Source organism: Ambystoma mexicanum, chromosome 8, assembly GCF_040938575.1.
Source record: "Ambystoma mexicanum isolate Mex_15411 chromosome 8, UKY_AmexF1_1, whole genome shotgun sequence".
Lineage (NCBI taxonomy): Eukaryota > Metazoa > Chordata > Amphibia > Caudata > Ambystomatidae > Ambystoma > Ambystoma mexicanum.
In genome coordinates this window covers 240,012,255-240,033,126 of record NC_090929.1, presented here as the reverse complement: position 1 = coordinate 240,033,126, position 20,872 = coordinate 240,012,255, and positions in this window count along the sequence as shown.

The window sequence follows — 20,872 nt, the reverse complement described above, 5'->3', positions numbered from 1 at the left end:
GTGCACGTTTTAGTATAAAGCTCAACACATGGACCCAGCTGGTGGCAGGTGCATACCAGTCATTAGATTGTAATCAACAATTGGTTTCATCACATCTCCTTTACATTTGTGTTGGTACGATATTTTATTAAAACGCCAAAGTTATTAAATGCCTATTCACTGTTTTTTGGAGTCTGACTATAGGACAATCTGAGCAGCAACAAGTTTCGGCAGAGGCGTTCTATCCACTGTCAAGTATCTTTTTGGAAATCTCTGCTCAATCAGCTATTATTTATCTTAAATTTAACAATCAGTCTGGTGTGTTAATCTGATCAGGCATACCGATTGTTTCGGGAGGATAGCTCAGCGACAATGTTCTCGCCTTGGTAGCAAGATGACATATAGCAACATAGGTTCGATCCCCGGGTCCACACCTTGAAACCTCTGGGTATTAAGTGCGTTATAAATAACCTATCATATCATTCAGGCAACCATGAGCTGACTCTACATTTTTTTGAAGATTTTAACGATTAGATTTACATTATACTTTCCAGATGCTCAGAATAGTGTTACTTTACATTTCACGAACTTCTGATGGGGTAGTGATGTTCTAATAATAAAAAGCCTGAATAAAGCAATATCCAGATCACGGTACAGGCAAAGATATCGCTATGGGGTCATGTCTTCAGGGCAGTTGTGCCATTTTCTGGCATTTCTATTATAGGTGGTCCTAAACTTGAAAGGGGGTTGAGACAAGTCAACTAAAAATAAATAAGTAATGTGAAACCTATTTCTGGGAGTCATTAATTCATCTTTTATAATGTGCTTAATACCGGAGACCAGTTTCTCAGCGCAGAACCAGGATTCAAAGCTGCGTTGCTCTGCGTTCTCTTGCTTCCGAGACAAATGCATCAGATTACACAAGATCAATAGTTCCTGCAAGAGAAAAACACAACCAAAGCTTCTCATGGAGAAAATCGTAATGCATGTTGCACGGGGTATTAGTTTATCAAGAGCAGGACTGGCAACAGTCATTAACAATAAATGGTCAGGGGAAGTCAAGATCAGTTAAATAAAAATGACAAGATCTGTGTTATTTCAAAATGCACACATATTTCAAAATATTAATATTACTTAAGCAATAAGCCCCGACGCGTGGGTGGGAGGGGCACAGGGATGTCATTTAGGGGTTGCCAGAGGTTGCTTGAGCGACTTCTGCCGATTGGCTGGCGACCTCTGCCAATCCCTTGCAAACTCTGAGGGGATGTGGCCATTGGAGGGTGTGTGGTCACCACAGTAAGCACATTGCTGTGGGTTCCTCCATTTTGCCTCGCCTTGAGCCGCACAGCACATGTCGCGTGCTTCAGCCTTCACGCTGCTGTTGCCTGGTTCTCGTCGTCCCTCATCCTGTGTCCCATGAAAAAAGGTAAGACTGGAGTTAGAGTGGGGAGTTGGTAGTGTGCTTTGCTGTGTGGGATGCTGGGTCCGCCTCTCGTCGTCGGGTGGCGTTGTGCTGCTGGTTATGGGCCGTAGTGCCCTGCGGCCCAGGCAGGACCCACACCAGCCTTGCAGCTATTTAAAGTCGTATGTTTGTTTGATTGTGTTCAGAGTAGACATGCTTAAATAAAGCCGAGGACACATACGGCGTCAGGCACTGCTTTGAGTTTGTTTAAAGAAGGTGCTACACCATGCACGAGGTTGACTTCACTGTACAGTGAAGAGTGAAAAGAGTGGGATTTTGGTATAAATATTTGCCTCTAGCACAGTGCAAGTTCTGCCACTATCTTGGCCTCATGGTGAATAGTTCTGCAAGTGTGAGGCGGTGGAGTCAATGGGAGGGGGAGGGCATGGCAAGATGCCAACCTGGGATTTTAATGGTAGAAGGGGAGGGCTGAATTGGACCCTTTATGCCGGACTTGAGCACATGAGGATGACGGCCTTGTTTACCTAGGTCTGTATGTCTTGCACAACTGCATGTGCCCAATAGCAGTCCGTGTATGCTATAGACCACCCATCCTATGCCCGAATTAGTGTAAGGTGGTTTGGCATATCATGGCATCAGACGTATATTATAATGATATCTGTCATATGATGCTTTAAGTAGAGTAAGAAGACAGTACACAGCCATTTTAGGCTGCACTCTCTTTCAAGTGAGGCTTTAAGTAGAATAATGAGGCAGTGTGTGGGCATGTAAGGCTGCACTCTTTTTCACGTGAGGGTTTAGTAGAATAATAAGGCCGTACGTGGGTGTTGGAGGCTGCACTTGGGCATGTAAGGCTGTACCATCATTCATGTGAGGCTTTAAGTGCAATAATAAGGCAGCACGTGTGCGTTTGAGGCTGCTCTTGGACATGCATGGTGGTACCATCTTTCATGTGCTGCGTTAAGTAGAATACTATGGCAGTAATAAGGTGCTTGAGGCTGCACTTGGGCATGTAAGGCTGTACCATCTTTCATGTAAGGCTTTAGGTAGAATACTATGGCAGTGATAAGGTGCTTCAGGCTGCACTTGGGAATGTAAGGTTGTGCCATCTTTCATGTGGGGCTTTTATTAGAATAATAAAGCAGTGGTTGAGCATTTGACGCTGCACTTGGGAATGCAAGGGTTTAAAATCTTTGATGTAAGGCTTTACGTAGAATACTTTGGCAGAGATAAGGTGTTTGTGGCTGCCCTTAGACATGTAAGGCTGTATTATCTCTCATGTAAGGCTCGAAGTAGTATAATATGGCCCTTTTATCCTGGCTTTCCCCTATCCCTATACCCGCCTATCCACCCCTGTCCCCCCAGAATGTGATTTCGCTCTGTAGACCAGTTGAAATAACAGGGCAGATCCACATAAAGAGGGGATTTGGGTTCATACGCTTTCCATTCCAACATGGGCTTTGATGCACTGCTACATATGATGATCCATTCTTGTATGAAATGTCACAATACAGTGATATCGTAACCATATTTGTCTCAGTGTACTGACAGGCAATGCTTCATGATGCCACTTCCTGTGATGTCATATAGGGGTGTGGTCAAATGCTATCACTTCCTGTGATATCACATGCGGTGGGCTCAAATGGCATCACTTCATGTGATGTCACTCTCGGGGTGTGGAATTGTGATGTCACTTCTGCTACCCCTGGCATTTTGGTGAAATGACGTCCCTGGAGGTGCATTACCACTTCAGGTAATGCCCCAGGGCCCATAGTCGTTCAGGCCTTGACACAGGCCTCGGGCATTACTTGAAGTGGTAATGTCCTCCCAGTGAGGGGCTTAATGCTGTTAGTACTCCAGCCCATTAGATCAGGATCAGGGTACTTATAGCTTAATTTTCTGTTGGCAACGGCTCTGGCGTTAAGCAACTGAAAAAAAAAAAAAGAAGCACACTGTGGAGCGGGATATGTAATAAATTCTCTCCTTCCATAGCTGCCATTCAAAAGTGGAGAAAAAAATGTAACAACAAAGATGCCCACCATGCCACCATGTAACACAGCAAAGAGACACCACATAGTCCCTTCTCCCTTTCCATGGCGACCATTCGAATATGTGATGAGATTTGGGCCAGTAAGCACTTAGCAAGCGACAATGAGATCACTTGTTACAATCTCATTGTCCCTCATATTAATTAAAAGTGAAATATCTTGAGAAGACAGATAGAGCCATCATTATAACAGGCGGGCACAGGAATTAATGCACATGCTGCCCAGCATGTATTTGCCTATTGGTCCCGGAAAAGTAATCGCTCAAACCCAGGTGAATTGCTCCAGTTTAAGTATCTTCAAACATCTCTTAATCAAACGATGAAGAAAGACGATGTGTGAAATGTTTTAGATTGTGTTTGGCATTGGGCAGAGTAAAGCAACGGGCAACGTGTGAGCATGGGAACAGACGGTAGAACAGTTGTTTGATAATTTCTCAGAAAGGATGTCCAACCAGAGTGGACGATCCAGGTTTTAATAGCTTATTTTTTAATTAACGAGGTAGCCATTTATGATACATTTATTCTCATGGCACAAAATCTGGAGAGGGAATGTTATGGCAGCATATAACAGCTCTCAACAATTTCTGAACATACGCAAACTTGGGAAATGATGGGGGTAACCGCAATCAATGAATTGATTGACAGATACACACAGTTGCCTACATGCAATTCCAATTAAAGGAAAGTACGTCTAGTGCTCATGAAAGGAGTGTTTATTTTCCAGTGACTATGAAAGAAAGCCATCCCCGAAAGTGAGCGCCTGTGTTTTTTCCACATGTTTTTCAAAGGTAAGGCGGTATCTGCAAGAAAGTGTGCTTTCCCACACATCCACACTTTCTCCATGTGATCCCCTAAAAATTATTTAAAAAAATGTCAGCATTCTATGCCCTGACTGTCAACGACCCACATGACCCCACTGGGCACAACACCTCTACAAGTTTATCTCATGCATCCATCGGCTGACCTTTAGACTCGGAAAGGAGAAATGGGGGGCCTGTGGTTCATATATCTGTGGGAGACCTTTCTCTAATCAAACAGGTCCATGCCTCCTAGCACCGGAGGCACGTGGGTAGATGAGAGGAGTTCCCAGGCAGCCATCCTCTCCTTCACCGCCTAGCCATTAATGCATTTTGCACAATGGGTATAATGCACACACTTGAGAGAGAGAGAGAATGAGAGACAGTAAATAGGCACATTGAACTTGTTTTGCTTATCTATTGCATGACATACTTAACTATACGAGACAATAATGCATTTTGCACAATGGGTATAATGCATACACTTGATAGAGAGAATGAGAGACATTAAATAGGCACATGGAACTTGTTTTGCTTAGCTATTGCACGCCATACTTAACAGTACTCTACATTACTGCATTTTGCACAATGGGTCTAATGAATACACCTGAGAGAGAATGAGAGACAGTAAATAGACACATGGAACTCGTTTTGCTTAGCTATTGCATGCCATACTTAACTGTGCTAGACATTAATGCATTTTGCACAATGGGTATAATGCATAAACATGAAAGAGAGAATGTGAAACAGTAAATAGGCACATGGAACTTGTGTTGCTTAGCTATTGCATGCCATACTAAACTGTACCATGTCATGTTTTGTTTGCAACATTAGTCAAAGTGAGCAGTGTTTTATGATGCCTATGACGTCCTGCTATGTCTTGGACTTTTTAAGATGGTAAGGACTTTATTTTGGGACTGGACTGAAGTGACTGGTGTGAGCATGTCTATCTTTGCTCTCAAATGCATTCTGACATCTTTTCTGCATAAAAACACACCAGTAAGACATGTGTTAATCCTGCTGTGACCTGTTCTGATTTACATGGGTTTGTCCTCAGTAACACCCCTTGCTTTGATTGCACTTTTTCAGGTATATGTATTGCACAAAATGCAACTGTGAAAACCCATGTTGACATGCTTGGGGCCTATGCTGAAATGTGATTGCCTGTTCCACTTGATAGTCCAGTGGGACACTACACCAGTCCTTCACAAAGTCACCCTATTGATCTCTTTGACAGGATCAGGGTCTTGAGCCTGTCAATGGGGAGTGGGGACTAATCCCAACTTGGGGTAGGTGGCCTATCAAGGTGTAGGCCGGATCCAACCCTATCCTAGAGGAGTATTGAAGGTTTTAGGAATCCCAGTCCCTGACTCCCCTGAGTGTGCCTTGTGCTGTAAAACTATTGGTACCACTGTCTGTTACAGTTTACCTTTCAGCCTCTTTTCTGGCACAGGTTCTTTTTCTCTTCTTTGGAGAACTACAGTATCCATTCATCATAACGGCCATGCGCAATGTGCCGAGTGGGAGAAAGGGGATACTGGCTGCAAATCTTACTCCACCAATGGTCACTGCAATGCCCGTCAAGCCACAAGCTTCATCAGGTAGAAGGAAAGCAGCCAAAACAGCAAGAACCAGCAATACTAAAGCGGCCAAATGGAGCGAACGCCTGCAAATGGAAAGGTGGTGGACCATGAATGGACTTTAACACTGTATATCTGATAGTCCACTCCCTGAGAGAAAGCACAGGGGAAGATTGGCCAAAGCGTACCCGTGACACTAATGACCAAGGAAAAGTGAGAGGAGGTGAACACCAGGAAAGGCCTTCATTCAGAGCCATGGTTGAGGGGTGTTCGACTGAGGTCGAGTGGAAAGTTGGAAGACTAAGAAACCTGACAGAAGAGAGTGGAAGGTGGAGCAGATTGCTGAGGCCTTTTTGGAAGAGTTGGATGAGAGGGCAGGTAATGTATTGTGCGTGAGAGAGAGTGGTATGAAGTTTGAGATATGTACTGATTGTGGTATATTTGGCAGGTCTGAGAGACTATAGTGATCGTGGTGCAAGTGGCAGAGTGTGTGAGAAGACACAGGTGTAGGTGAGGGGAGTGTGACAGTAGGGGACGTTGTGAAGGTACATAGTGAAAGGTGACAGTGGAGGGTAGTAGGAGATAGCGTGTAAGCATAGCAGGAGAGGTTAGAGAACAGGAGGGGAAGTGGTTGCAGGGGAGGAGGAGACAAGAAGGCAAGGGGTTTAAGGAGCAAGTGTGGGAAGATCTGATGGAGGGGCGTAAAATGAAGAAGGACAGAGAGAGGAAGAATTAGAGAGTGTGAAGGAGAAGTGGATGGATGAGTAGGGAGGGAGGTGAGATAGAGGTGAGAAGGAGATAGACCTAGGAAGATCAAGGGAGCATAGGGGTAAGAGAGAAAGAGTGCATGAGAGAGGGACTAGAAAGATCAATAGGAGGAATGAGGGAGAGACGGAGAGAGAGAAATAACGAGAGTGAGAGAGATAGAGCAAGAATGAAAGAGTGTGACTATGGAAACATCATCCTAATGTCATTGGAACCCACCTTGGTTAACCACCTGAGTAGGGAACCCTTAGGAAGTCTGAGAGAGAGTAAGGTAAAGAGGGATAAAAGACCAGGCTAGAATCATACAATAGGGGTTACCACTCACTACTATTTCATTCCATCCTTTTGGTGAGTTGGGTGCCGTGGCCTAGGATGGAGGAAACTCGTGGGAATGACAAGGGTGACACTAGGAACTGATTAGTCTGGTCTGCCTGCTGTCATTCTTCACTAGTCGATACTTTGATATGAATCATAAAATACTGAAACTTAATTCCTGAGTCTTAGCTTCATTAAAGCCATCTATGACAACCCAAATCTCTTTCCCTTTCTTGTAGTGGCCTTCTCACTTCAGTGTTAGGCCTGCTCGTCAAGCCCTGTCAAGCTGCTGGCTACCATTTTAGCCTTACAATTGGGCGTGTATTTATTTTTTGCAGTGGATCCCTAATATAATGCTCCTTTGTGTGTTTTTTTTTGTCTCTTGATTACATCCTCCTTAAATGTATTAAACATTTGCGACCTGATGAGGTGCGCTACCCAATCAGGATCCTCGGCACATGGGCTGTACTGTATGATACACTCCTGTGGTACGAGCAGCCTGGGATGCCAGCACACCCTCCCATTCCCTGCTCCCCCTTAACCTTAGCACCCATGTCTACACAGGTGGTAATGGTGTCTTTTCTTTGTGTACATTTAAAAAAAAAAGAAACTTAACTTGGCTGCGCAGTCCAGTGCAATGCAGAGATGCTTTCCCTAAAGTCCATTTTCATGTTGATGACGTCACAGTCATCAACAGGAAAAAGAGACTTCAGGGAAAGAAGTATTTTGCGGCGCCAGACCGCGTAGTCACGTTACGTTTCTTCTTTTTTATTTTTTTTTTAAAAGACATCATTAGCACCCATGCAGGGATCTACACGGGTGCTAATGGCGATATTAAACTCGGCAGCAGGCGGACACTGCCGGTAACAGTGCTGTGCTCAGGCCCTTAACTTGGGCGGTGAACGCTCATTAAAGTTAGTAACTATAATCAAAAGTGTACAACATTCAGGATTCACCATCAGGTCAGCACGCTACTTTACACTTAAATAGTTTGATTTGATTTGATTTGATTTGATTTATAAAGCGCAAAAAACCAGGCCCAGAGGCAACCGGGTGCATACTCTTAAACATGTTACAAAAAGCAGTAGTTACAGAAGTTACAAAAATATACAGCATATATACATGTACATACTCTTACACATGTTACAAAAAGCAGTAGTTACAGTGAGTTACAAAAATATACAGCATATATACATGTACCGAAGGGTACCATTAACAGAGTATAATACAGGGACAGAGCAGAGAGAAAATGTATATTCGGTCCTGTACCCCACATGGAGTCTGGACTGTGTCAAGGTCTCATGAGTCTTGGGAGAGCAGCCATGTTTTAGCATTGTTCTTGAAGGAGTGGAATGATGGTTCAATTCTGATAGGTGTGGGCAAGGTGTTCCAGAGTTTGGAGGCCAAGACGGGGAAGCTCACCCCACCAGCTATTTGGAGTTTGCATCTAGGCACGATGAGGCTGTGAGCTTGGGCTGCTCTGGTAGGTTGAGTGGAGGTGTGGCGTGAGAAGCGAGCGGACAGGTAAGGTGGGGCATTGTTGCTCAGACATTTGTGAGTCAAAGCTAGGGTTTTCAGGGCAATTCAGTGTTTTACCGGGAGCCAGCGTAAGTCCAATCTGACGGAGGAGATATGAGAGCATTTCGGGATGTTTAAAGCTGCCCTAAAGGCATTATTTTGTACAGTTTGCAATTTATTAAGGTTAGACTGACTGGTCCCTAGGTAGAGAGCACTACAGTAGACAATTTTGGCCATAACAAGAGTTCTGGCGAGTGTGATACAGTTGGTGGAGTTTAGGAAGGGTCTACAGACAGTGATAAATTTGCAGTTATAGGCCGAAGCTGACCTAACTGCATTTATTTGTCTGTTCAGAGAAAGCGAGGAGTCAAGATAGACCCCTAGCGTCTTAGTATCTTTGGAGACTTTAATGTCATTGACGTCAATAATGAAGGACTTGTAGGTTTGGTCTAGTTTGTTGAGCCGATGATTTGATCCTAAAAGAGCTCAGTCTTATCATCGTTAAGGCAAAGTTTGTGCTGTGCCATCCAGGCCTGGATGACCGAGTAAACATCGTTAAGGGCTTTGGTGTCAGTTGTGTAGTCTCCTGTGATAGGGATGAGTATCTGGGTGTCGTCCGCGTAGTTAGTGTAGGAGACACCCAGATAGGCAAGCACATCGAAGAGGGGCTTGGTGAATATATTATACAACGTAGGGGATACACACGACCCTTAAGGAATGCCACAGTGAATAGGGGAGGGATCCGCTGATGCCAGCGGTGAGAAGACCCTCATGGATCTATTGCTCAGGAATGAGTGGATCCAGGCATTGGCAGAGTCAGAGAAGTGGGCTGGGAATTTGAGATGCTGGCAGAGTATTCGGTGGTTGACCAGATCAAAAGCCGCAGAGAGATCGAGGAGAAGGAGAAGAGCTAGCTTCCCACTGTCCTTCAGTGACTCCATCTGGGTTTCCAAGTCGATCAGAGCTGACTCAGGGCCATGTTCAGGGCGGAACCCTGATTGTTTTAAGCCCAGGAGATTGTTTAGTTCGAGGTAATCCTGAATCTGCAGGTAGGCTGCGCGGTCCAGGATCTTGAGCAGGAATGGGACTGTAGTGATAGGTCCGAAGTTAGTTGGGATATTAGGGCCAAGGGAGGGTTTTTTGAGGAGTGGGATAACCCATGCATCCTTTAGGTTGTCGGGGACAATACCCGTCTTGAAAGAAGCATTTATGAATGCTGTAATGAACGGGGCTAGCTCATGAGATGCTTCCTTGATAATAGGTGCTGGGCAGGGGTCGCCTTGGAAATTGGAAGGTTTTAAATTGTTTATGATGTTTTCTACTTCGAGAGTAGTGAGTGGGGAGAAGGAGAAAGGTTTATGCGGATAGGTTAAATGTGTATTAAGTGTAGGTGTGGTCGGTGGTTGGTCAAGCTGTAGAGTTATTTGTATTGTTATGTATATTAACCTCAACTTACTTTATTTTCATTCATTTTTCTTTACCACTTGTGTTCTTCTCCTTACTCTTCCTGGAATGGTATGTGTTTTTAACAATTGTTCCTCAATGGTGTTTGGACCTGCACACATATTTTTGTACTGTGAACTACATTGATGGATTATATTTTTGGACTGCAAATTATATGGATGGATCATAATATTGTGATTATTGTTGTTATAAAATGTATTGATACATTGACCAACTAAGATGAATCTACAGGCCCTGACAAAGGACTAAAGTAGTCCGAAATGCATAGGCCCAACGTATATCTGCTTCTTGATTACTGACTACTACTATCTTTTTGAGAATAAATTAAGATTGATTCCTACCTTAATTAACTATACCATTATTTCACAAGCATTTGAAACCATTTAGTAGGAATTAGGTTGGGCAGCCCACACCGCTGGCTGAAACAGCCAAGGTTTTTTTCTTATTTTACATAGTCTTCCCATTCTGCGTTCTTAACGGCACCTGTTACTAGGGGTTCTTCAGTGTTTTTGTGGATATTTTGAATTGTTTTTCTATCAGAAACTTCCCCTTATTGTTCTTTCTATGGAGTCTAAACATGCTACTGGAGTGGCTGGGGAGTTAAGTGAGATTGCAGGGACTGCGGAGAAGGGAGACAATAGAGTCAATGGTGATAACTCCGGAGACAGTAACACCTTTGCACTTCTTCAATCTGAACAAATGTTACCACAGTGGTGTCCCAGAATTTGCCCACCAAAAAATATAACTAACATGCGAGCAAATTAACTACCTTCTTTCCCAAAGTCGGTGACCTCAGTAGAATGAATGAAGAAAATGCAGTGAAAGAGATAGTGAAGACCTTAACCGCGCTAGGGTGCTTAAGTACCAAAATGATTGACAAGGTGATCAGTGTTCCTACTGAGCTCCTACTGAGAAAGAGATTAAGACTAATAAATTACTAACTGCCGCTTGGGGTGATGTTAATGACACTGATATCACTGACACCACCGATACCATTGACAATATGGACACTATTCATATTATTGATTTTATAGACGATGTAAATGGTATAACATGCTTGGAATCAAATCTGAGGGATCCTGTGCTTGTAAGTGTGACCTTTGAAGTTCACGAATCTTTGCACAAAAAGATTGCCTTAACTGTCCAGATCACTGTGGTAAAGTACCCAGTGATATTGATCTTCAGAAGTATGTGGGAGATAATAACATGGATATCTCCACTGAAGTACATGAGGTAGAGTACCTGGGCGATCTTATGAACCCCTCAACACCATGCCTGTTGAGCATTGATCCTCAAACATTTTTTTAACCAAGAATCAAGTTAGAATATAAGCTTGAGGGCAGCTCGTTCCATTTAGCATGCAGTACTGAGGCAAGAGAAACATTTGATGGAATGCAGGCCCCTTGGAATGAAACCATTTTGTCTAATGTTAATGCAGGTGACATCAGCAACACCAGTATGTGCTTGAGCACAATGTTTAGGATTGTTGAATTTTTGCTGGCATCTTTGGTAACCTGAGGGGTTGGAAAACAAGTTGGACATTCAATCTGTATTACTGCATAAGAGAATAAACAGAGGTTACAAGATACTGAGAGACCAAGGTTCTACTACTGATGAGAAACTATTAGCAGGGAATAAGACTGTAGCTGAGAATATTGCTCGGGTACTGTATTCAGCGAAGGTGGTTGACAATCTTGCTGCTCGGTCTAAAAAACGTAAAAATAAAAAGCTTTTATGTACGCCAATAGACCTAAAGTGCTAAAAAAAATGCATGCGTGATAAGTGATAAAATTATTATAGGAAACATTATTATTGTCAAAGATCCTTTGAGCATTGTTCCTACATCAAAAGAGATGAATGATACATACATTGGTAATGATGGACCTGAGAGTAACAATGTCAGTGCATGCTACAGTCAATGTATCCAAATAATTCTTAAAGCAGAAATTGAATGCATGCAGCAATGAGAACTCCTGTGTACATCTCTCTACTGACACCAATAATGGTCCATTTGTACAATATAGAAGCATGCATAAGAATAAGCACACATATATTATGGCCTATCCCAATAGTAGTGTCATTTGTCAATATCTATTATTAAAATGTAACGTTTGTGCAACTCTTGATATTAAAGGCCCGAAAGTGGGTTTGGCCAGAGCCGATCGGCAGTGCCACCTATGTGGCGAGTTTATGTCAGAAACACTAGAACATACTGGTAGAATATATGAATTTGAATCAAATAAGAATGACATATCAAATTGTATAATAACTCAAAAGACTGTTCATACATATCTTTTATTTGGCCTACATTTATGCAAGGTGATGACACTCATTTTATATTTGTTATGGTCACATTTTATCTGAAGTGCATTGACATTTTAAATGATTTATCTGATTGAGTCTTTTATATTGTTAGGTTGCCAATGTAACATATTTAGTGTTTCATCACTTTTCGATTTTGTTGGTTTTATGTGTTTTTATGCGGCATTAGTAAGGAAACCATTTTAGCATTATTGGGTTTTATGTGTATTGATGTATGTTATTGTTTATTTGCAATTGTAATTGTCTACTATATATACAAAGCCTTTTGAATGTGCGTATATTAAAACAAATAAATACATTAAAAATCAAAAAAGCTCAGACTATTCCAACCTCCACATAGTATCCTTTCACAGTACCTTTGTCGGTTTACTCTACACTTGCAACATCACCTCTCATATGAAGCAAATAGAAGCAAATCAAGATATTCAAAGGAGATGTTCCAGTTATTGCACATTAATGTAAATTAACATCATTGCCATTACATAACTGTATATAACTTGTCAGTTCCTTCTCCATTCCTTTCCATCTCAGGAGGAGATCCTCAATATATCATATCAGCATACATACCTTTTGATGATGGAAACTGTCCTTTGGGTCCCAGGCCATGCATTCCTCCCACAAACCCATGAATACGTTTGCATAGTAGGTCCAAAGAACCAACCCATAACCATGCCCTGCTCTGTCTATATTGCATGTTATTAACCAGCAAGATGTTATGTTCTAAACAACAGGACAACATCTCTAATAACATCTCAGTATATTGCACTCAAACGAATGTAATATCTGCATGCATTCCTTCCATGTTCATGTAGTATGCTCGTATGTAAAGATGTTACATCTAGAGTAACTAGTATATATCTGTTGTGCTATTGCATTTTCTCAAGTGTACATTTTACATCAAGTGTGTCTTTGCCATATGATTGTAATAGTGCAACAAAAGGCTGAGTATCAATATATACAATATAACAATGTTTGACCAGAGGGTAGCAGGAAAGGGTTTATATGCAGGTGAACTCTACGATCATAAATATATTGAAATATTGTCCCTGCTCCCCATGATGTCATATGCCCGTCCACCTTTTCTTTATTTTTCTTTTATAGAGCAGACTATTTAGGCCCTCATCCATTTTGACTTTGTAGCCACTTGCAGGAACTATGGATTTATACACAGCTGCACAGTAGGATCTGGACTACAGATTTGTATCAACCCAGACGTTACTTGCTTGAGCTAGAAAGGACAATAAGGCGCTCATAAGTGACCAGAAGTCATTATGGGTTGGATGTCACATGCCCCTCTCTCCAGAAGTGGAAATGGAAGTAGGACTATCTGGGATTAATGAGTCCATTGTTTTGGCAGGAGGTGCGATAAATATGCTATAGGACCTAGCACTAGGTTTCTCAGGTCAGGTGACTAGTGGTAAGGGGTCTGGAGGGTGGGTCCGGTCAGTAATCCGGGGACCCATTAAGTGTAGGATGCTGATTTCATTGACTTACAAGCCAATTACTAAAATATGCCTCTCCCATCATCCAAATTGTATGTGCGAGCATGGTTTCTCCACCGATATTCATCGATGTATGAGGAAATATGTTCTAAAAGTGAGTGAATGGATTAGATAATTAGTCTACCTCGCGGCTTTGTTAAGCTCTTGTGCATTATGGCAAGAATAAATGGTGGGAATGATTGGCATGCTACATCAAAACAACTTGAACTCATGCACAGGCAGAAGCTCTGCACGTTTCCATTACAACAATAACTCATCAAAGTCCTCTCTGATCGTAATTATGTCTCCTTTTTCAATCCGTTCCTAGCAAATCGTGTCTGTTCGCTACCTGTATGCTTCCTGTCTATATTGGTCAACACCCATCAACACTGTAGCTCTGGTATAGTGTGCTACATTCCAGATTCATCCACTTCTCAGCTCGCTAGAAACAGGTGTTAACATTACTCACTTTTCAATGTAACAAATGCAGTATGATGGGACAACAACCTATGTTTGAACTCATGAACTACCACCTGTCAATATCCCTCAGGCACCGACTTAACTCATGGGGTTCATTTAAAAATGATAGCACATTAAAAATGATAGCACATTGTATGTTGCCAACATATTTCCTATGCATGGTGAAAAATGCCTTATGCATTGCGTCTCACAAAATGTTACATGTTTAAGTGTTACAGATTTCACAGATGGCACAATAATCAGTCGTTAAAACAGTTCAAGGTTTTTTTGTTTTTTTTTTTCTTAATGGGACCTATGGCTGTCCCTCACCTTTCTGGTGTTGACCCTTCTCCCTAACCCACACGTCCTAACCCACAGTAAGTAATATTGAAAGTTCACCCTTAATGTCAAATACTGGTTTGCTATCGAGACGATTACCTAAATTCCAAGAGCAATTTCCTAGTTGCCCCTACTTTAACGAGAGGTTAGTACCCTAATGGGATTTGGGATGGTGCCTTCCACTTGCACTGTTTTGATTTGAGCTTGTATGTCATGCTCACTCTCACCTCTTCCTTCTCCTTCTCCCTCTCTACTTTCTGCCTTCCCATCTCCCATATTTACTCTCTTTACTCTCCCTGATGTCTCACAAGGTCTAGTCTTCACCTTCACCCTTGGATGTTACTACTCTCTCCTCCACACTACTTCACCTTCCTCCCTTCCACAACCACTCCCTGCCCCCACTCTAGTATTCCCTCCTCCATACTACTTCTCCTGGCTCCCCACTACTACTCCCTCCTCCACACTACTACTCTCTCCTCCACACTACTACTCTTTCCTTCAAAACCCCTACTCAAACATCCTCCTTTCACTCAATACCATTTGCTTCACGAACACTCCCTCCCTAACCCTATCTATACACTCGCTGCACAACCACACACTTACACCACAATACCTTTGCACCTAATAAGTAAATACCTAACCCACTCAGGTACATGCATCCACTCAGCTGTTCCATCCTTCTTCCTACTGTTTTCTTTATTCACCAGCTCCACCACCTGTGACCTCACTCCAACAACTCACCTGTCCTTTTTCCTTTCCCTCTTTTTATATTCCCTCTCTTCCTGCTTTGGCCCTAGCCAATGTGGCAGCTCTATTCATGCCTACGATATGTTGTATGCTATAACAGTAAGATAAGTCCTGCTCACTTCCTCCACACAGGTCTGCCATGGAAAAACAATGGCAGCTCAGGATTCTAACTGGTCGATTTTTTGTCCATGGCTCACTGCCTAGCCCCAAAGGTAAATCCCTTTTTGTGATAGGTTTGTTCCTTTCCCAGAGTTAATCCTGGTGGGCTAGGGGTGTGGTATGCTCACCATGGGTGCACGGCAGCAATTCAGAGCGTCCTCCTATTCCACAGACTGGCAGCACTGTAGTATTCCTATCTCTCTGCTGGCCTCTCTCGCTTCTGCTGGTATCTCTTAGGGTTCTAGAGGGCTGCCGACTGCTGGTTGAGTCTCAGCCTTGTGGCGGTGGTGTACTCTCAAGGGATTCCCTGCACTTTCTTATCCTTTGAGGTGTGATGGTCATATGAAAAACAGAAACAGGTTGGCAAGTATCTTGCCTAGGAGGTAGGTTAAGAGATATGGGTGTACCGCACAAAAACATACCAGAACTAACTAGTAGAGGGGCTGGGATTTGGATCATCTAAATAATTTGTTTTCCTTCATACTAGCTCTGGAATCCTCCAATTCCCTTTTACTGTCATCAGGGAGTGGCCCTCGTCCCCACTTGAAAAGGCCATTTACTGAAAATGTCACTGAGAGCAGTTCTTCATCTTAAAAAGTAATATTTGAAGATCTCTTTCTCATTACTAGAGACTATTAGTCACCTCTACATGCCTAAGGAAATTCATGTATGCTGAACAATCCTTAATTGCCTGGGAACTTGTTGATTTGACCAAGTTTAACTGTTTGCACAGGGTTACTGCAAGCCTATGACACTTCACTCTCCCTTACCGATCAATCGTAGCCAATGGACGTATTGTTGCTTATGTACCTGTCAGGTTTCATCTCCCCTGCAGACCTTTGCGTGACTGGGGTACATGTGACAACATCATCTGCAGTTTTATTGCAGCCTCCAGTCCAGGTCAAGCTGCCCCTTTCTTGGAGACCAATTAAAGAACCCCTCCCCAGCTCTAAATGTAGTACACCAATGTCTCTCCTGCAACACAGTGCTTCCTGCAGTCCCTGTAATGTTTCCCCTCTCCTGAAGACCCTTCAAAACATCTGCTCCCTTATATTTATTTATTTAAATGTATATAGAACGCAAACAGCTCATAGGCATCAAGGCATTGTTACATGTGAAAAGCTTAGTTACAGGAGGCGTTCCAGATGGCATTGGGATTGAAGAAATGTAACATGCATACAGTATACAATACAGTCAGGTAATGGTAGGAGCATTGAATATATGTAACAATAGTTTTGTCTAGGTGACAGTAGGGTTCTGACTGCTTTACGAAGACCATGTGTGAGTCTACTGCTCTTAGGGTAGGTGGGATCGAGTTTCAGTGCGTGGCTGCCAGATAGGGGAAGCTCGCTCCTCCAGCTCTGCTAATTTTAGGCGCATGGAGTAGGTTGGAGTGGGGAGTTCTGGTAGGTCTGGTGGATGCGGATAAGCGGATACTTTGAGACAGGTAGGGAGGGGCAGCTAGGTGGACATATTTGTGGGTGAGGGCCAAGGTCTTAAAAATTACACGTTCTCTGACTGGTAGCCAGTGCGCCTGATTCCTGGCAGCGGTGATGTGTTCCATTTTAGGGAAGCAAGTGGCTGCATGGAGGGCATTGTTTTGAATGATCTGCAGCTTGACCCTGTTAGAGATCTGGCGATGGTGAGGCAGTTTTCTTTAGATAAGAAAGGTCTAGCTGTGTTAAGGAGTTTGGCATGATAGGCAGAGGCGATAGCATTAACTTGCCTAGCCATGTATATGTTTGAGTCTAAGTACACTCCCATGGTTTTTACTGATTTGGAGTCCTGGATTTTGATATTGTCAATGATGCAGTGGCTGAATTGACTGTTGAGTTTTTTTAGGGTTTCAGTGGACCTGATCAGAAGCTCAGTCTTTTCACTGTTGAGGCAGAGTCCGTTCACGGTCATCCAAGCTTGGATGGTGGTGTAAATGGAGTTGAGGGCTCTGGAGTCTGATTCATAGTCGCCAGTCAGGGGGAGGGGGATCTGCGTATCATCCGCGTAGTTGGTGTAGGAGATACCTAGGAGGTCCAGGATGTGGAAGAGGGGTCTAGTAAAAATATTGTAGAGGGTGGGCGAAATGCATGAGCCTTGTGAGACTCCAGAGAGGATGGTGGAGGGTGAGGTCGAGGCTAGGTCTGAGAAGATTGCATAATCCTACCTTGGAGAAGTTGGCTGTTGATGTGAGGTGGTGGCATTGGATGTTGTGATTGACAAGACCAAATGCCGCCGAGAGGTCTAGGAGAAGGAGTGGGGAAGGTTTTCCTTTGTCTCTGGCATCATCCATATGAATTTTCAGATCGAATAGGGCAGTTTCAGTACCATGCCCTGGGCAGAACCCAGATTGGCAAAGCCTGAGGAGTTTATTCTCCTCGATGAAATGTTGCACTTGAAATGCTGGCGGATTTGTCTAATATTTTGAAAATGAACAGGACTTTGGTTATTGGCCTGTAGTTGTTGGGTAACGTGGGGTCAAAGGTGGGCTTTTTTAGCAGGGGGCAGACCCAGGCTTCTTTGAGGCAGGATGGTACCTTACCTGTGGCGAAGGAGGCATTAACAAAGGCTGTCAGGACGGGGGCGAGAGCGTCAGCACAGTCCTTGATGATCTCTCCTGGGCAGATATCTCCTTTGCAATTGGATGGTTTGATGGTTTTCATGATGTTAATGATGTCTTGTTCTTGGATTTCCTTGAAGGAGAACTTCTTGCAAGGGTCTATGTTAGGTGGCTGGGTGAGGGATTGAGAGTCGGTCAAGGTTTGTTGGGTCGCTATGATGTTGGTCTGTATTTGTTATACATTGCTGTTTGGATTCCGTTGCACAATGTTTTGTCTTTGGTGATGTTCTCAGGTGGGGTGGTGTCCATCTCTAGGTCCCTGAATATGGAGAAAATCTCTTTGGTGTTGGATTTGGCTCCATTAATCCTGGAACTGAATGATGTTGCTTTGGCTAAGATGATGGCTTTTAGAACAGAGTTCTAGAAGGTCTGTGGTGAACCAGACATTGGAATGACTAGTTGGTATGCCTTTACAGGAGGTGAGAGGGGCGATGGTGTCAACTGCTTGTTTAATGGCAGTGTTATAGGTATGAGTGAGGGCATTAGAGAAAGGGGGTTTGAAGGCAGGTACTTGTAGCTAGGGTAGTATCCTTTCAGCTGTGAATTGGCTAGAGGTCCTTGATGTGGTAAGTGGGAGGAGTATTGAGTTCTTTGATGTAAGGATGTTGAACTGGATGACATGGTGGTCTGACCAGGGTGTGGGTGAGTTATCTGTGATGATGAGAGGACAGTCGTGCTGAGCTACCCAATCAAGGGTTCGGCCCTGCGTATGGGTGGGGTAGTTAATGGTATTGCTGAACCATAATATTTGAAGGGCAGAGTTGAGAGATTTGCCTGTAGGGTCTTTGGGGTTGTTTAGGCCAGGGTTTAAGTCTCCTAAAACGATAGTGTTGGTAGAATGCTTTAGATTGTCTGATAGTAGGCGGGTCAAGGATGTCTGTAAGTCACCTTTTGGGCCTGGGGGGGGGTGGTAGACAAGGTGCCGGTCAATGGTGGAGTTATGAGAGATGTTGATTTTAGTAAGTAGGAAGTTGCTGCTATTCTCCATGGTTTTGTCTGTCTTCCTAATGGATAGTGTGTCTTTAGCTATGCGCGCTACTCCACCTCCTTTAGCGGGCGGTCTTGTCTGATGATGGTGTATCCTGATGGAGGAGCAAGGAAAACGGCAGGGCCGGATGATACATGAAGCCATGTTTCTGTGATAAAGAGTAGGTCTAGGTTAAGTGTGGAGACAAGGTCGTTGATGTTAAGGGCATGCGTGTTGATAGAGCATGCATTGATCAGTGCGCATCTAAGGGCGGCAGCTGCCGCAAGCTTAGGGTTGTTTTGACTGGTTAGGGAGGAAGTGGAGGGCAGTTTGGGGGGCCTGGATGAGGGGCAATTCGTATTCTGTGGTGCCATAGTGCTGGTAGGCGTGGTGAGGTCAGGATACTGGCATTCAAAGAGGTAGCATTGAGCATGCCAGGCACGTCCTTGGCTGTGGCATTCACAGAGATGGTGGCGTTGGGTGGCTCATCAGTCACAGACATGGTAATGGCATTGGAAATGGCGTTAAACATATCAGGGACGTCAGGTGTCACAGATATGTCAATGACATTGGAAGTAGTGTTAAGCATATCAGGCACTTCAGGTGGAACAATCACAGACATGGTAGTGGCATTGGAAGTAGCATTAAACATATCAGGCACTTCAGGTGCATCAGTCACAAACATGGCAATGGCATTGGAAGAAGCAGTAAACATATCAGACACTTCATCATTGGTCATGGCATTCAGGGAGATAGTGGCATAGGGTGGCATGACAATCACAGCATGTACAGTGGGATTTAGAGAGGGATTCTCAAGGTTTGGAATATAGGGAACATTGTGAGAGGATGCATGTAACATGGCGGTACATTTGGGAACACCATTAGAAACCTCAATAATGTTAATGGGGTTAGTGGCGAGCAAGACTTTGCACGGAACGGTATGCGGGGTATCAATGTCACAGTGCTCTTGGTCCATTGTAGTGCTTCTGGTGGCACTGAGTGGTGCAATGTCAGGCACGTTTTCCACTAGTCCGTTTCACAAGGTGCATGAGTTCATTTCGGAGATATCCTTTTTGCTGCACCCTGCGGGTGTTTTGCTGTGTGGCCCTTTAGGTCGCTCTGAAAATGGCTTGCTCATGGAGGACTCTGGTGTTTTACCTTAGAGTCCTACCTAAAAGAGTACACCTAGGTTGCCACGGTGCATGGCTTCACCTGTCGGCTGTCCTCCTCTCCCTTTAAGGAAAGAGGGGAGTTGCTGGCAGGATGGGGCACCCAATCAGGGCTCGGACCTACAGCAGTGAGGATTGTCGGGGCAATAATGTTATTGTGGGTTGCTAGGACGACCCTGGTGTCCATTTTAGGATTTTCAAATGCTGTACTACATGCTGCAGGTACGGGGGACCCAATGGAACACTTTAGTGCCCCTCGTGGTTGCCGATCAGCTGTTTCTTCACACGTCTGGTAGTCTGCGCGCAGTGGAGCTGCAGAGAGCATTGAAGGCCTTGGACTTAGGCCTTTGCTGCACGGCTTTGCCTGTAGGCAGTACTCCTCTCCCTTTAAGGCAGGAGGGGAGTTGCTGGAAGGACAAGGCACCCGATCAGGGTCCAAGCCTGCAGCAGTGAGGATCGTCGGGGCATTAATGTTATTGTGGGTTGCTAGGCCAATGACATGATTACGTATATCTTGCAAACTCATTTCAGCCTCTGATCCATTTCAGGTTTCTTCTCTCGAACTGACCCTCTAAAAGCACTGGATGCTTGTGTGAGTAGGTATCTTTTACAGACTCATTGAAGGCTCTGGTTCTTAACACTTTGTCCCTCCCCCACAGACCCAGTAAATCCATTGGCCATATGTGACACTAGGTTTCTTGTGCAGACTCACAGTTGCCCACGTATT